Here is a 17083-nt window from a genome sequence, read left to right as displayed (position 1 = left end):
TCTCAAGAAAATTCCAGTTTTCAAGCCTAGACTCAGGGTCCCAAATAAACCGAATGCTGATGACTAAACTTGCCCTTGCACCTCTCAGTGGTGAACCCTCATGATTCAAAAACGAGGGAAAGCAGATACTAGGGATAACCATCTGACAGAGGTAGAACAGTTAGGTGCTGGCTTCCTATTCCTTTTTACTGAGGATGATTGATATTCCCCAATGTTGATGAATACCGATGTTTGAATAAGGTTAGCAATAAAACAATTGCTTTTAAAGTTACATTTAAAAACCTCTGTGTTTCTATTACAGTAAATGATGGAGATGATTTAAAAAAAATCAACAATCACGTGTAATGAATATTTATTATTAGCCAGAAATAGTGCTAAGATTTTTCTATAAACTGTCTCATGTAATTATTACAACCATTGTAGGCAGTAGACAGTTCCCATCCTTTTATGGATGAAGAAACCAAAGCCCAAAGTAGAACAAGTCAGAGAAGTTGTAAGGAAGAAGAAGTTTTAGAATTATTTTTTTTAATTGTCGTAAGAACATTAAACATGAAATCTATCCTCTTAATAAACTTTTAAACGTACATTACTGTTGACTATAGATGCAATGTTGTACACTAGATGTCTACAGTTTATTCATCTTGCTTAACCGAAACATTATGCTTGATGATTACTAACCTCCCAAACCCCACCCCACCCCCAACTCTTGGTAACCACCATCCCACTCTCTGATTCTATGAATTTGTCTATTCTAGATACCTCACATAAGTGAAGTCGTCACTTTTAATCACTGCTCTCCATTGAGAAAGATCTGATTCTAAGTGATTAGAAGAAATCACTGTCTAAAGGCTGCAACTGTGCAATTGTATATACTCATTACAGGGGAAAATGGCTTTAAAAATTAATTACAGATCACAGAGTTCTAAAATTCTTGATGTAATTATTGCTATGGGGTTTGAGATGCTAAACATCAGAGACTGTAGCATTTCCAAGAATTAAAACAGAGATTGTTTATCTATTCCTAACTTAAGACTCATACTACTAACTAAAATCTTCGGGAAAATTTTTTTTTTCTCTAAGCATATGGGCCACATAAAAAAAAATGAACAATTAGGCCTACAAGATTAATTCTAATTTTAGATCTTTATTTATTTTATATCCTTACTTAGAAAATGTCATGGTTTTCCATAAAATCTTTCACTGGTTTTTGAAGTGAATCAGTATGTGTAGTTTTCCAGCAATGCATGGCTAATCATATGGCATTATGTAATTACGTAATGAAGTTTACTGGAATAAAAAAGCAATATATAAAAAGTAATTTTTACAAAAAAAAAAAATGAAATTTAGCTGATAAACTTTTATTGAATCTTCAGGTCTTTATGGTAAAACAAACAAGCAAGCAAACAAACAGGCAAACAAACAAAAGCCCAATGATTTTGTAATTTCTTTGGCTTATTTTGGATGTTAAGGTATGAGTATTGTTCTTTTGTGAATTTACATTATTACTAGAAGCAGAACATGGAATTAGATATTGTCACATTTCTAAGATTAAAAAAAAAAAAACTTTTTAAAAGATCCCATCCATTCATTAGAGAGAGAGAGTGGAGTGAGAGAGAGAGAGAGCATAAGTGGGGGTGAGGGGCAGAGGGAGAAGGAGAAGCAGACTTCCTGCAGAGCAGGGAGCCCTATGTGGGTCTCGATCCCAGGACCCTAAGATGATGATCCAAGCCAAAGGCAGATGTTCGAGGACTGAGCCACTCAGGCGCCCCCCCAAAAAACAACATTTTAATACAATGGATTGGGAAATCATTAGGAATAAACCATCATGTGATATGTTATTTATATCTGTGCTTTATGTGCTGACAACCAAAACAATGTTCACTTAGTTAAAAAACATTCTCAGGCATATTATTTTTTAATATTCCATCTTTCTTCCGATAATCTTAGGAAAACATATGCTTCCATAAAATACTTTTGAACATTTTTCTAAGAAGAATGCAATATTTAAAATTACATTACCCAAGGCAGGGAGAAAGAATTTAAATTTAACAGACAGCTTGCTAGATGCCATCTCATTGTGGAATAATGTTATCTAAAATAGGTAACTTTTAGAAACCACTGGTTAGAATTTTGTCCATGTGCATCTTTCCTGGGATCATTAAATATCAAGTCACTGCCTACTGAACTACTTGCATAGATGAGGTTTGTTGCTTATTTTACCACTGAGGAAATATTAAGAAAAATAATGACACTATTAAATAACATTTATAGTATTGAATTGCTGCAATGTGCCAATGTGCCAAATACCTCAAAATGACAATGTGCAAAAATGAGGATGTATATTTCAGCAATATTTGAACTTGGTTCTACAAGGAATTGGATATTTCACATAAAGCATGAAATCCCATACTTATATACATATCATTTTACACTTATATTTATCAAATAGCTTTTATCTTTCACAGTAAAATACTATTATTTTATTTTATGCTTTAAATGTGTAATTTTCTAAAGAAAAAGCAGAGCAGAGAAAAAGTCTTCTGATTCAGCAAATTTGTTTCTAAGAATCTTATTTAATTAGAAGACTTATGCTGCAGTTGTCCTTTTTAGTGTTGCAAAGGCTACAAAATAGTTTTTAACTAGCCTCCCCAATCAGAAAACAAATTTAATTATCATGCAAGATAAAAATAATATAAGTTTAATTCAAGACTGTTTAATTCTACAAGTAATTTTTAGTTTATCAGAAATTTTTAGTTTGTAACTCAAAGAATGAAGATTGGGAACACAATACTTCTTTAAAAATATCCTGCATGTGACTGGGAACCCTAATTAATCTGCAGTTGATGAAACTGTTATGTAAACCTCATTTAAATACCTGATAAAATTTTTATAGACATCTTAACCACATACTTTATGTTAACAGAACAACAGCACTTGTTTGAAAAATAATTGGTGAGATTTTCATGAAAGGTTTGCTATGTATAACAGCTGGTTAATGACAGGCAAAAAAACTGAAGGTAGGGAAGGAATAAAGGAGGTGAGGTGGGAGCTTCTCAATGATGTGGTACATGGGTGGCATGAAACATTCTGAGGAGCATAGGTCTGGAGCTTTTGGTGAGAGTCATGGTGAAATTGATTATTCAGAATTTTTAGGCTTAGTTTGAAATTGGATAGTTAATATCTTAGCAAAGGCATAGAGAATTTCTAATTCAGAATATTCTGATGAGGAACAGAAGACGGTGGCAGAGTAGGAGGACCCTACACTTGCCCTAGCCCATGAATACAACTAGATAACTATAAAATTATCCTAAATACCCCAGAAATTGACCTGAAGACTGTCAGAACAAACTCTACAAATAAGGGTAGAGAAAATGCTATATAGAAGAAGGTAGGAAGTACAGAGACACAATTTGGGAGAGAAATGGATCTTGGCTGCTGCAGTAAGGAGGGAGCCACAATCATGGAAAAGGGCAAGAGACAGATAAGTACACAGGGAAGGCCATGTGGAAAATTAATCCCCATACAGTGGCTTGAAAAGCAAGAGGGGATGAATTTTGTGAGTTCTAGCAATAATCAGGGCTTGACATCTGGAGTTTTAAGGTTCAGCAGACCTGGCTTGGATAAAGCCCAGAGGGCATCGGGGTTGCTCTTGGAGAGAAGGTAGGGCAAACACCCTGTAGACATACAGCATAGAAAGAGCAATCTGAAGAGTGCCTGCGGCACACAGTGGGGGATTATTTGCTCATTTTCAAACATGTCCTAGAGAGGCAGCATTCTTGGAGACAGCCTTATGGGAACAATGGAACTGGAAGGTGCCATTTCGCTCCCCTGCCCCTCAGTAAACACAGAACTACCCATGGGAACCAGTGCAATGTCAACATTCACTATCTAACTTGCTTACAACAACTTCCACCCCTCCCCCCAGTCATGCTTGCCTCAGTCCCAGTGCAGTGGACCCTTTCCCCCAGAAAACTGGCCCAAACCCCTGCAACCCTTATCTCCCAACCTGGGAGTTTTGCAGAGCCTCAGTTCTGGAAGCGGTGGTGACAGGTCTCATTTCACAAGAAGACCAGGGCACACCTAGTTACAACTCACCACATTTAGGCCAGAGACCAAATAATACTCACCAGACAAAGAGACCTCTGTAGATGACTGGCCTGAAGGATAAAGCAGTCACGATACAAAAGTGAATCCATGTAGCACACATTGAAAGCATGTCATTATCTTCAAGAACAAGAAATATAGCTGACTTTCCTAACACAGAGAAACATGCACAAAGAGTCAGACAAAATGAGAAGACAGAGAAATTTGTCCCAAATGAAAGAAGAGGAGATCTAAGGGAAACAGATATACCTGATGGAGTATTTAAAACAATGATCATAAGGATACTCACTGGAATTGAGAAAAGAATGGAAGAGATCAGTGAGACTCTTAACAGATTAAAAAAAAATCAGAGATGAAAAGTGCAATAAATGAGATTACATACATGCTTGATGCAATGAACAGCAGATTGGAAGAAGCAGAGAGACAAATAAATCACCTAGAAGACAGAGTAATGGAAAGTAATCAAGTTGAACAAAAGAGAGAGAGAAAAAAAAAAGAACTATGCAAAATGAAAAAAGACTTAGGGAACTCAGTGACTTGATCCAACATAATATCATTTGAATTATAGGAGTCCCAGAAAAAAAGGAGAGAGAAAAGGAGGCAGAGTATTTATTTGAAGAAATAATAGCTTAAAACTTCCCTAATCTGGGGAAGGAAATAGATATCCAGATTCAGTAGGCTCACAAAACTCCCAACAAAATCAACAAAAGCAAATCCACACCAAGACATATTATAATTAAAAGAGTAAAATAAAGTGATAAAGAAAAAAATATTAAAACGAGCAAGACAAAAAAAAAAAAAAAAGACAGTTACATACAAAGGAAATCCCATAAGACTATCAGCAGATTTTTCAGCAGAAACTTTCCAAGCCAGAAAGAAGTGGCATGATATATTCAATATGCTGAATGGGAAAAATCTGCAGCCAAGAGTACTCTATTCAGGAAGGCTACCACTCAGAATAGAAGAAGAGATAAAGAATTTCCCAGACAAATGAAAACTAAAGTAGCTCATGACCATTAAGCCAATCCTGCAAGAAATATTAAAAGGGGCTCTTTGAGTGGAAAGACCAAAAATGACATTAGGAAATACAAAAACAGTAAAAAAGAATATTTCTGCAAAAAATCAGTCAAGGTACTCACAAAATAAAAGGATATCAAATATGACATCATATACCTAAAACATGGAGAGGAGAGGAGTAAAGAACGGGTTCAAACTTAAATGATCATCAACTTAATATAGACTGTTATATGCAGAAGATGTTATATACAAACCTAACAGTAACCACAAATTAAAAAGCACAAATAAATATGCAAACAATAGAGAGAAACAAATCCAAATATATCACCGAAGAAAATCAGCAAACCATGAAAGAGAGAAAGACAAGAAAGGATCAGAGAAAATCTTCAGAAACAAGAAAATAAGTAATAAAATAGCAATAAATACATATCTATTAATAATTATTTTGAATGTAAATAGACTAAATGTTCTAATCAAAAGACATAGGGTGACAGAATAGATAAAAAAACAAGACCCATCTACATGCTGCCTACAAGAGACATTTTAGACCTAAAGACACCCACAGATGAAAGTGAAGGCATGGAGGATGATCTATCATGAAAATCAATGTCAAAAGAAAGCCGGAGGAGCAATACTTAATATCAGACAAAATAGATGTTAAAACAAAGACTGTAACTAGAAAAAAAGAAGGCACTATATAAAAATAAAGGGCACAATCCAACAAGATATAACAGTTGTAATATTTAGGCACCCAACATGGGAGCACCCAAATACATAAAACAGTTAATAACAAACATAAAGGAACTGATTGATAATAATAGTAGGGGACTTTAACACCCCCCTTGCAGGAGTGTCAATGGACAGATCACCTAAAGAAAAAAAAAAATCAATAAGGAAACAAAGACTTTGAGTAACACATTGGACCAGATGGGTTTAGCAGATATATTCAGAACATTTCATCCTAAAACAGTAAAATACACATTCTTTTCAAAAGCACATGGAACATTCTCCAGAATGGATCACATATTAGGCCATAAACAAGTCACAACAAATTCCAGAAGACCAAAGTCATACCATGCATCTTTTCTGATCATGATGCTATGAAGCTAGAAGTCAACCACAAAAGAAAAACTGAAAAGACCACAAATACATAGAGGTTAAATAACATGCTATAAACAATGAATGGGTCACCAAGAAATCAAAGAAGAAATTAAAAAGTTCATGGAAACAAATGAAAATTAAAATGCAATGGTCCAAAACCATTGGGATACAGCAGAAGTGGCTCTAAGAGGGAAGTTTATAGCAATACAAGCCTACCTCAAGAAACAAGAAAAATCTCAAATAAACAACTTAACTTACACCTAAAGGAGCTAGAGAAAAAACAACAAACAAACCTAAAACCAGCAGAGGAAGACAATAATATAGATTGAGCAGAAATAAATGATAGAGAAACTAAGAAAAAAAAAAAAAAGAGTAGAACAGATCAATTAAACCAGGAACTAGTTCTTTGGAAAAAAAGATCAACAAAATTGATAAAACTCTAGCCAGACTTACCAAGAAAAAAAGAGAAAAACTCGAATAAATAAAACCACAAATGAGAAAGGAAGAATAACAACCAAAACCACATAAATACAAAGGATAATAAGATAGTATTATGAAAAACTATGTGCCAACAAACTGGACAACCTAGAAGAAATGGATAAATTCCTATAAACATATAACCTACCAAAACTGAAACAGGAAAAAATAGAAAACTCAAACAGACTGATTATAAGCAAAGAAATTGAATCAAAAAATTTACAACAAACAAAAGTCCAGGACCAGATGGCTTCAAAGGTGAATTCTAACTAACTTTTAAAGAAGACTTAACACCTATTCTTCTCAAACTATTCCAAAAACTAGATGAGGAAAGAAAACTTCCAAATTCATTCTATAGGGTCATTCTATGAGCATTCTATTAGTTTTTCTCCTAAGGTCAGGAACAGGACAAGGATGTCCACTCTCACTACCACTAACATAGTACTGGAGGTCCTAGACACAGGAACCGGTCAACAAAAAGAAATAAAGTCATTGAAATCAGTAAGGAAGAAGTAAAACTTTCACTATCTGCAGAAGACATGATACTCTATATAGAAAACCCTAAAGACTCCACCCAAAAAACTGACATTACCAATTAACGAATTCAGTAAAGTCATAGGATACAAAACCAATGTACAGAAAACTGTTGCATATCTGTATACCAATAATTGTGCAGCAGAAAACAAATTAAGAAAACAATCCTATTTATAATTGCACCCAAAATAGTAAGATACCTAGGAATAAACCTAACCAAAGAGGTGAAAGATCTTTACTCTGAAAATTATAAATAACTAACGAAAAAAATTGAAAGCAACACAAAGAAATGGAAAGACATCTCATGCTTATACATCTGAAGAACAAACATTGTTAAGATGTCTATACTACCCAAAGCAATGTACATATTTAATGTAATCCTTATCAAAATACCAACAGCATTTTTCACAGAAGCAGAATATACAATCCTAAAATTTGTATGGAAACCCAAAATACCCATAATAGCCAAAGCAATCTTGAAAAAGAATAGCAAAGCTGGAGGCATCACATATCTGAACTTCAAGTTATATTACAAAACTGTGCTAATTAAAACAGTATGGTATTGGTACAAAAACAGACACATTCATCAATAGAACAGAATAGAAAACCCAGAAATAAACCCACAATTACATGGTCAATTAATCTTTGTTGAAGCAGAAAAGAATATTCATGGGAAAAAGACAGTCTCTTCAACAGATGGTGTTGGGAAAACTGGACAGCTACATGCAAAATAATGAAACAGGACCACTTCCTTACACCATACACAAAAATACATTCAAAATGGATTGAAGACTTGAATGTGAGACCTGAAACCTTAAAAATCCCAGTAGAGAGTACAGGCAGTAACTTCTCTTATATTGTCCATAGCAACTTTTTTCTAGATAGTTCCCTTGAGGCAACAGAAACAAAAGCAAAAATAAACTGTCAGGACTACATCAAAATAAAAAAACTTCTACACAGCAAAGGAAACAATTAACAAAACTAAAAAGGCAACCTGCGGAATGGGAGAGGATATTTGCAACTGATATTTCCAATAAAGGGTTAGTATCCAAAATATATAAAGAACTGATACAACTCAACACCCAAGAAACAAATAATCCAATCAAAAAAATGGGCAGAACACTGTACAAGAATGGGCCTGGGGCCTGGAATACTTCCTTACAGAGAGATTAAAGAGGTTCCACAGTCTGTGCTGGCCTGATCCCCTTGTGTAGGAACATCTTTCTCTGTTCTGGACTCAGTAGATGCTCCTTTGTTCTGCTTAAGCTTGTGTGTCATACGCCAGCTGGCCAACCCCACTATTAGATCCATTCCAGCTGGTTGGGAATGGGGTCCATTGTCTTCAGCACAAAGGAGGTGCATGCAGATCATTGCCTGTGTAGACTGTAGGACAAGACCCAATGGCCATGGGGGGATCACTGACCTATAATTAAGCTGATCTTACTGTCTCTTCACTATGTGAGTAAAATTCATTCCATCGAGTGCCTGTGTGAATCATGTCTTTCTAAGAGACCCAGAGTCATGGAGTGTGTTGACTTCCGTGTTCTGATGTTCCTGGTGGCAGGCATTGTTAGGCTATTTTCTATCCTCTATGCTAGAAGCAGTTAACAAGTGTGTCACTGACTTGAATAGTTGGCTAATGGTTTCCTTGCCAACATTTATCTCCCACCACAATTGATCTTTCCACACCACGCCACAGCTATCCTGGCTCCATAATATCCTTTTAACTGGCCAAGCTCATATCCATCAATGGGACAATATATTTATTGATATTTCTTCCTGAAATTCACTTTTGCTAGATCTTTGCAAGACTGCCTTACATTTGAGACTCTATTTACATGTCATTTTTTCAAAATGGCCTGCCTGAACCACTCAACTGAGAATAGCAAACAGCCATCAGTCCTTGGTCCTATACTTGGCTTCATTTTCTTCATACATAGATTTATGAATCAGATACTTAATATTATACATATTTTTTGTTAAACTGTCTCTCACATAGAAATGAATTTTTTCAGGAGGGCAATTTTTATCTGTTCATCATTTAATCTTTATTCATTAGAACTGTTCATGACATACAGTAGGTGTGAATAAACATTAGTGAGAGAAAAAAGGAGGAAAAAAGGAAGGAAGAAAGGAGCAGGCAAAGAAGAAATGTTTGAGAATGTCTTCTTAATATTTTTAAACTGAATAAAACAAGCTGTTTTATAGCTTTCAGTAGTAATTTCTTTCTCTCATAATTTCCAGATACTACTTGTCCATGAGCAAGTTACTATGGAAAATCACGTAAGCTTGACTTTTTTCTCTTGACTTTTTTCTCTTTTGCATATGACTTGTTCTATTTCTGCCTGATAACTCAAGGGATTCTTTACTTTGCATATCAATAATAAACCAGGTGTGTCTTAGTGTCAAATTGTACTGCAGTGTCCTGTATATACTGTTTCGCAGGTATAATTTATCCTCTCATTCTGTAGAAAAAGTTCCTTAAAGTTTTTGTCTCCCTAATTTATATGACAGTATTTTTGTTCCATTTCTTAGACTGCACTTTAGGGATATTTACTTTTGTGGCAGATGCATTCTTTCTATCCCTCACGTCTAACAGCTTCTCTATTACTACTTTAACTTCATGTCTCCAGCCTCTATCTCTCTCAAGCATTTTTATTGTGCTTATGGTTCATTTTTCAGCAATGTCAAAAACTATTCCATTTCCATTCAACAGAAGTAATTTATTTGACCATTAATAATGTGAACCCTGGTCTCAATCTGTTCCTTTGCTCAGAAATTTCCCTTTCCCAAGTAATCTTTTGTTTATCAGCTTACTTATCAACTTTTATTTATGTGAATTTGTATTTTTATTAAGGCCTTCTCTAATTGGAAGTTTTTGTGGGGAATCATAAGCTTCAGTTATAAGAGTTACATTCTTCTGGGCTGGCCACAGTGTTTTGGGTGCTCACCCTTCTCCCACCATTTGGTACTGTATTTTGGTACTATTTATTATTATCTTACTCATTTCTCTTGACTATCTACTTCCCTATAGGTGTCAATAGTGTCTAGGAATTGGAGAGCCACTTTTATAATTAGATTTTTCTGTTTAAATAATTGATTTTTAACATTGGCATTCAACTTTTTTAACTAGATAAGCAATAATAGCATAGATATCTATATTATGCTTATTTGGTTTGGGTGCTTATAGTCAGATATTATATGTATAATTTTTGTGTTCTTGGGTTCTTAATTTTATTCAGTATTTCAGTTTACTGGTCATCAAACCCAAGTACTTTTAAAAGAAGAATTATGCATATTTTTAAATTCCTGTATAACTGAAAATGTCTTTCTATTGTCTTTACCCAAGAAAGATAGCTTGAATGAGTAAAAAATTCTTAATAACATGTTTCCTTTCAAGATTTGCATGTATTTCTCCACTGCCTTCTGTAGCCAGCTTAATTTCATCTCTTTTGCAGATAACTTACTCTTTCTTCCCTGAGTACTTGTAGGTTGTTTCTTATCATTCTTTTTGGTGTTTGAGGAAAGTTTTATAAATTTTTAGATTTGACAATTATTTCTGTTATATTTGCTCTATATTCTTCTTTACAATTACATTGAATCTCTATTTTGTCATAATTATTTAAAATAAATTTAATTGTTCTCATGTATTTTTTTTTACATTGCACCTTGAGAAATTTAGCAAAAAAAATTTCCCTAATTATCAATTCAGTTGTCTAAAACACCAATTAAGCGCTTTGTTACAAAGAATTTTAAAGAATAGATTTAGAACTTTCAAATATAAGAAGACAGGAAGATCATAATTATGCATAAAGTTCAAATGGTCGCTCAAGTAACAGAATGGTGAAATAGAGTGATTATTGCCAGACTGGTATACTGAATAAGATATTTTTTAAAACCTAAAATTTAAATTGTGAAATAAATATATGTGTGTATTTGAACACCAATTCAGAAAGTTACTGCATCATTCTTAAACAGAAGCAAAATAAAATAATCTATAGAAGAGTGAAGAGCATATTGAATGCATAAAGTCATCTTATAACTGTGGCATTTATAAGTCAAATTCATCTTGGAATACATTATTAAAAACTGTTCTCCACATTCTGAGGATGAAGTTGTAAACATGAAAGAACTCCTCAGGAGACTGAGGTGTATAACAAAAAGAAAAGGTATAAAAGGAAGGGAAGAAAGAAGAAAATGTATAATTAGGGAGATTCAATAAAATATAAGTAATTATTTCTGTAAAAATTTTAGAACACTGGGGTTAAGGAAAATATTAAAATTTAGTCAATTATATGTCAACATGGGAGCGGGGAGGAACGTATTATATGGACTTCTAATTAAGATCCTGGAGTTCAATTATGTTTCATTTAACTTAGCTCATTCAGGTGGAAGTTAATAGGGGACATCAGTAAGAGTAGCATAAATTCAAAGCTTAAATATGGACAGAAACTATCTTATGAATGGCCTTGAATTCAAGATGAAGTTCTACTTAATTTTATATGCAGTGAGGTGCATCGAGTTTTTTGAGCAGGTATATGATTCAAACATAGCTGCATGTTTGGAAAATTAAACTAACTGTTTTGAGTGGGAGAGGTACGGGAAACCAGATCAAAATCTATTTCAATAATCCAAATAGGTATTTTAACTAACTTGATTGGAATGGAAAATTTTGTAATATTTCAGAAGATGTTATAAAATTAATTTAAGTGAACCTCAGAATAGAAAAAGATCAATACTCAGCAGACATCATACATTAGCAGTATGTAGTTAGGACTGACCAGATTTAGTCCTACACATTTAGAAACAAATGTGACAGGGAAAATGATAGATGGCAACAGGGGTATATTTTTGTACTCTCTTGAAAACTCTCCCATCAAGGCTGTTGATTCCTAAGTTAAAAGCATCTGATTTCTCTAAAACTCACTTCCCTTGTCATTGGAAAACCTTCCAGTCTCTTATTCTACCACAATTCAGAATGATTCTGCTGACAAAACTGAAAGTTTATTGTTCCTCTATTCATTTTTTTAAAGGCATTATGCATGTTCAAGATGGAAATCTCAACAAATACAATAGATGTGGACTTTCTGACCCCAAGATATTGTTTGATTTATGGAGAATTTAAGGACACAATTAGGAACATGGGAACAGCACCTATATTTGTCTATCATATTTTCTCTGGCAATAGCAAAGACAAATGTACAGTGTTTGGTAACATAATGTCATTCTTAGGGTTACAAGCATGTCCCCATAGAAAGAGGACCACATGCATGTCCCTCTGTCTCTCTGTTTCTCTCTCTCACACACACACACACATTTCTTCACATTAGAAGACATTAGATCAGGATGATAGCATCATTTACAAGATTTAGCAATTTTCAGTTGAAATACCTCCATGTTCAGATTCTCTAATTCAAGTTATAACATAGGTGAAGCAATGTTTTTATATGGTATCCCAAAAAGATGAGTAAGGGAAGTGGAAATGAAAATATAAGCTTAGTTTTTTTTAATTGTAATGTAATGTAATGAACATAACTTTAATTTTTTCCTAGATGTATATGTTATTGGTGCATAGCCAGCAAAAGCATGGTTGAAAGCACATCTTTAAAATTATTATGATTCTTTTCCCTGTGGGGCACACTGTAGTGTTATGTTATTTGGATGTTCCAGCAAAGAAGGAAACATTTGTTGCTCCAGTTGTTGAGTGGGCTCTGGGCAGATATCTGTCAGCTATTAGCTCCTTTACAATCACCTAAGCTGGAGAAGGCTATATCCCCAAGATGGCACCCTTTCTCTTGATGGCTCACATACAATGACTGTTCTTAGAGATTATAATGGTCTGGCCAATGTAGCCCAACTAAGGGACAACAATGAAGGGCCATTCTACCTTTTCATAGGGTTAACCAAGACTGTCTTGGATCTGATCACAATTCAGCCACTTCCTCTGCCAAATCCTAACTTCTCTCCCATTTTTGTCAAGTGCTGATCCCAAGGGGACTCTTTAATAACCATACTGCATGGTATGCATAATTCCATCACAGAGTCATCTTCCCAGGAACCTAAACTGTGACATTTTCTTTCATGAGAAAACTCAGACGACACTGATAAAAACAAAAACAAAACAAAAAACTTCCTCATTTATTTCTCAATAAGAGCTGCGTGCTAAGTTCTCTGCATATAAAGGTCAAACTGCTATTTTGAAATTACCAATATGGAAGTGACCTGATTAGCGATCCTACACCAGTGCTTAGAAAATGACACCTGAACAAGTGCTAATCCCCATACTCGTACTACGCTTCACTGGCAAAGAAACTACAATGATGATTTTCCACAAGCAACTAAACATTGGTATGTTAAATATGCTATTCTTGCTCCTTGGAATCTTTACAGTTATCCAGAAATAAAGCTAGAATAACATCACAGATATAGGAAGTGAAAGGAAAACACTGGTTTGTGAAAGTATTCAAAAAACAATATAATGTGGAAAATAGCTTTTAATGTTGAGCAAAATTCTTACGCAAAAGTAATTTATTTACCTTCTTTTACACAGGGACTTCCATAAAACAAGTATCATGATTTAGTTTTAATAAATCATTATCACATAATTCTATTTTTCTTCAAACCTTATCTATGGAACAAAGCTAGGTATAATAAATCTTTTAGCTACGATCAGAGGGAATTCCAATACTTCACAAAAAAGCAGAACTGTCATATCAATGGAACCTGATAGTACTTTGCGTCACAAAAAGGTCAAATGCAGAAGCTTTTAAGGGGGAATCCTGGAAATTTTCCAAATTAAAATAAAAATATTTGTAACCTATTATAGATTGAATTGTATCCCTCCTAAAAATAGGTATGTTGATGTCATAATTCCCAGTACCTAGAACATGACCTTATTTGGAAATAGGGTCTTTACAGAGATAATGAAGTTAAAAGGAGGTAATTAGAATGGATCCTAATCCAATATGAGTGGTGTCCATATAAAAAGCAGAAATTGGGACACAGAGACAGACATGCATGAAGGGAAGACTCTGTGAAGAGACACAGGCGAATGTCGTATGACGACAGGAAACACACTGCCACCAGGTGAGGAACACCAGAGGCCAGCAGCTACTGGAAGACATAGGGAAGGATCACTCCCCTACAGGTTTCAGAGGAAGCACAGGTCTGCTGACAGTTTGATTTCAGGCTTTTAGCTCCACAACTGTGAGGCAATAAATTTCTGTTGTTCTAAGCCACTCTGTTTGTGGTTCTTTCTTACGGCAGCTCTAGGAAACATATCTAACTCTATACCTTTAAAAACAAATTTTGATGTTTTGTCAATTTTTTGATATTTTCTTGACCACATGTTCAGTTATACGATTTGGTATTTCATGTTATGTATATGAGAACCTATTTAGTATGTTGCTATGGGATTGGTTTCAAAAGCCACAGTTGCCATGTTATTACTATTGTATATTATTCTACATGTCATTATGAAAAGCATTCTATTAAGCTGAAGTATCCAACTTAAAGACATATCTTTGAAGGGAGTTAGATCTAAAGTTACTTCAAGCACCTGCAAATTTCAGCCTGGGTTTAGGTAGCTAAATTTCCAACAAGGCAATTGAGTATTCGTTCCAGTTCTAAGCAACGACATTGGATAACACAGTTATAGTATAATGTTAATAAAATGCATTTCTTACCCTCAAACTCTGCTCTGATTTTCAGTTACACTGATGTCACAACTTTCTAAGTGGGCATGTTAATGGCCCTGATAATTAGGTTAAAGTTTTTTGAAGAAAGCTATCAGAATGTTTTTATTTAAAAACAATCAAGGTTAGGAAAGTTGTTCTCAACTTTTAATAATGATAAATAACTTGTTAAAGATACTTCTCAGGCATTTAGATTCCTAGTAATGTATTGAAAAATCACACGGTGTTAGTTATTTCAAATGTATCAGATATCCTCCTGAGGCCATTGCATTCTGCCTTTGCCATCACACTATAATCTAAAGGAAAATGAGGACTTCCCCAGGTCATATTATTATGCTAGGATACAGGAGGCAGGGAACAAGTTATCAGTGAAGAGATACTGAGGTATTTGAGCATATCTCCAATGATAATAAACATTTTGGTTGGAAATGCTTAAAATACGATAGGAACTGGTTAGACCTCTGCATAAAAGGCTGTCACTTGTCAGTAACCACAGTCATTATAAACAACCAAAACACTGCCATTCATAGAAAATGGTCAAGAACAGTCTGACAAATGGACCTACTTCATCCGATTTTCACTTCTGTAGACTGCTCTGGGTCTAATCATTCACAGCTTGGATGTGACAGCAGAGCCCATGTCCTAAAGATTCCAGGGTATGCATTAAAGTAACCATGTGTCAGGAAAGTACAGTCCTTCAAGAATGACATGCCACCTCCCTACTTATTCCTAAGAATATCCCAGCATATGCAGTATATTTTCATTTTATCTGAATTAGCATTGTATCATTTCACATATTAATATAACCTCACATGCTTAAAATTTCCTGTGTGAAATTGATCTTTGAGCCAGGCATACTCACCAAGATTTGCTAGAGGTGCTCGCTGCTGGCAATCACTGGGAATCATCCATTGTGATGAAAGTGATTTCTTCGTACTCTTAGGACACCTGTAAGTTAATTACATTAATTAGTTTATACTTTCAACCTTGACATTCCACTAGTAGCTGGAGGGAACTACAAGGGCAATATGTTACTTAGTGTCGGTTATCGGAGAAGAATATGCTGAAGACAAATTTAATCTTTTAACAATTTGCTTAGGAAAGCAATTTGTTAGTGACCTCTGGGACAGGGAGAGATATGAAGAGAGACAGAGATGGGGAGGAGTGGGAGAGACACAGAAAAGGAGGGGGAAATAATTCCTTGAAATTATTAAAGGTGTTCAATATTCTTTCATTAAGTAATGTTTCCTATTCTGGTTGCTATTCCCATTCTGGTTGTAAATTACATTTTATCAGTAATCTAGTACTTAATCAGTTCATGAAGGACCTTCTGCTACAACATAATGCTTTCAGCTATAGAAAGCTTAGAATTAAACAACTTTTTTTTTAATGTTCTCTATAGATCAGCAAAAGGATGATGCATTGGATTATGCCTGGAATAGTCAGAGAAACATTCTGATAGGTAATGACCCTTGATCTGAATCTTAAGTGAACTAGCATTTTCTAGGTTGTTGTTAAAAGCATGCACTATGTCATAGGCAAAGCATTGGCGAGGCAATTGAGGTTTCCTAGGTACTGCATATATTATCAATGCAAGTAACGTAATCTTTTTTTTACTTTAATTTCCTTGTATATTAAATAAGGGCTATAAAAGACTGACCTCATCAGCTTGTTGAAAAATATAAATGACATAATGCATACAGTAGTAAAGCATGTAGTGCCTGACATATAGTAAGCATTTGATAAATATTAGCTATTATATTATTATTATTATTATCATTCTTACATCAAAATGCCTTTTGGTGGAGGCATTTACACCAAAGGATTTCTTTTATTTTTCTAGTGAAACTGTAACAATAAGAATAATAGACATTACAATAACAGAGCTCTGAGTTGATATAATACAATTTGGCACATTTCTGAAATACTTTTATTTTTAGATAATCTTTACTTACACTAAGTAATCATTATATTATACACATCAATCAATAATCTGTTAATTATTTAACTTGTTTTCAGTTCTAGTCTATAAAATTTAATCAGACATTAATCCCTGATCTTGTCAGTGCCCTTAGATAGGTTCAACTTCCTCAATTTGGAGATTTTACTTTTTACATTTGCTCTCCTTGCTATTTCAACCTAGAGTTTTATATTGA

At 34.3% G+C, this 17083-nt stretch overlaps 1 long non-coding RNA gene across 1 annotated transcript in view; it reads right to left on the bottom strand.

The window, feature by feature from the left end:
• Positions 1-17083, bottom strand: part of LOC123799403 (uncharacterized) — a 296779-nt gene that overhangs the window by 87188 nt on the left and 192508 nt on the right. The window contains exon 6 of the long non-coding RNA XR_006781607.2: positions 15790-15875. This is a non-coding gene — a long non-coding RNA (uncharacterized LOC123799403). The remainder of the gene's footprint in view (positions 1-15789; positions 15876-17083) is intronic.

Source organism: Ursus americanus, chromosome 27 (assembly GCF_024610735.1).
Source record: "Ursus americanus isolate L20-20 chromosome 27, mUrsAme1.1.p, whole genome shotgun sequence".
In the NCBI taxonomy this organism is placed as follows: Eukaryota; Metazoa; Chordata; class Mammalia; order Carnivora; family Ursidae; genus Ursus; species Ursus americanus.
Note: the sequence above shows the minus strand (reverse complement) of the source record. Positions and strands in the feature narration are given on the sequence as shown.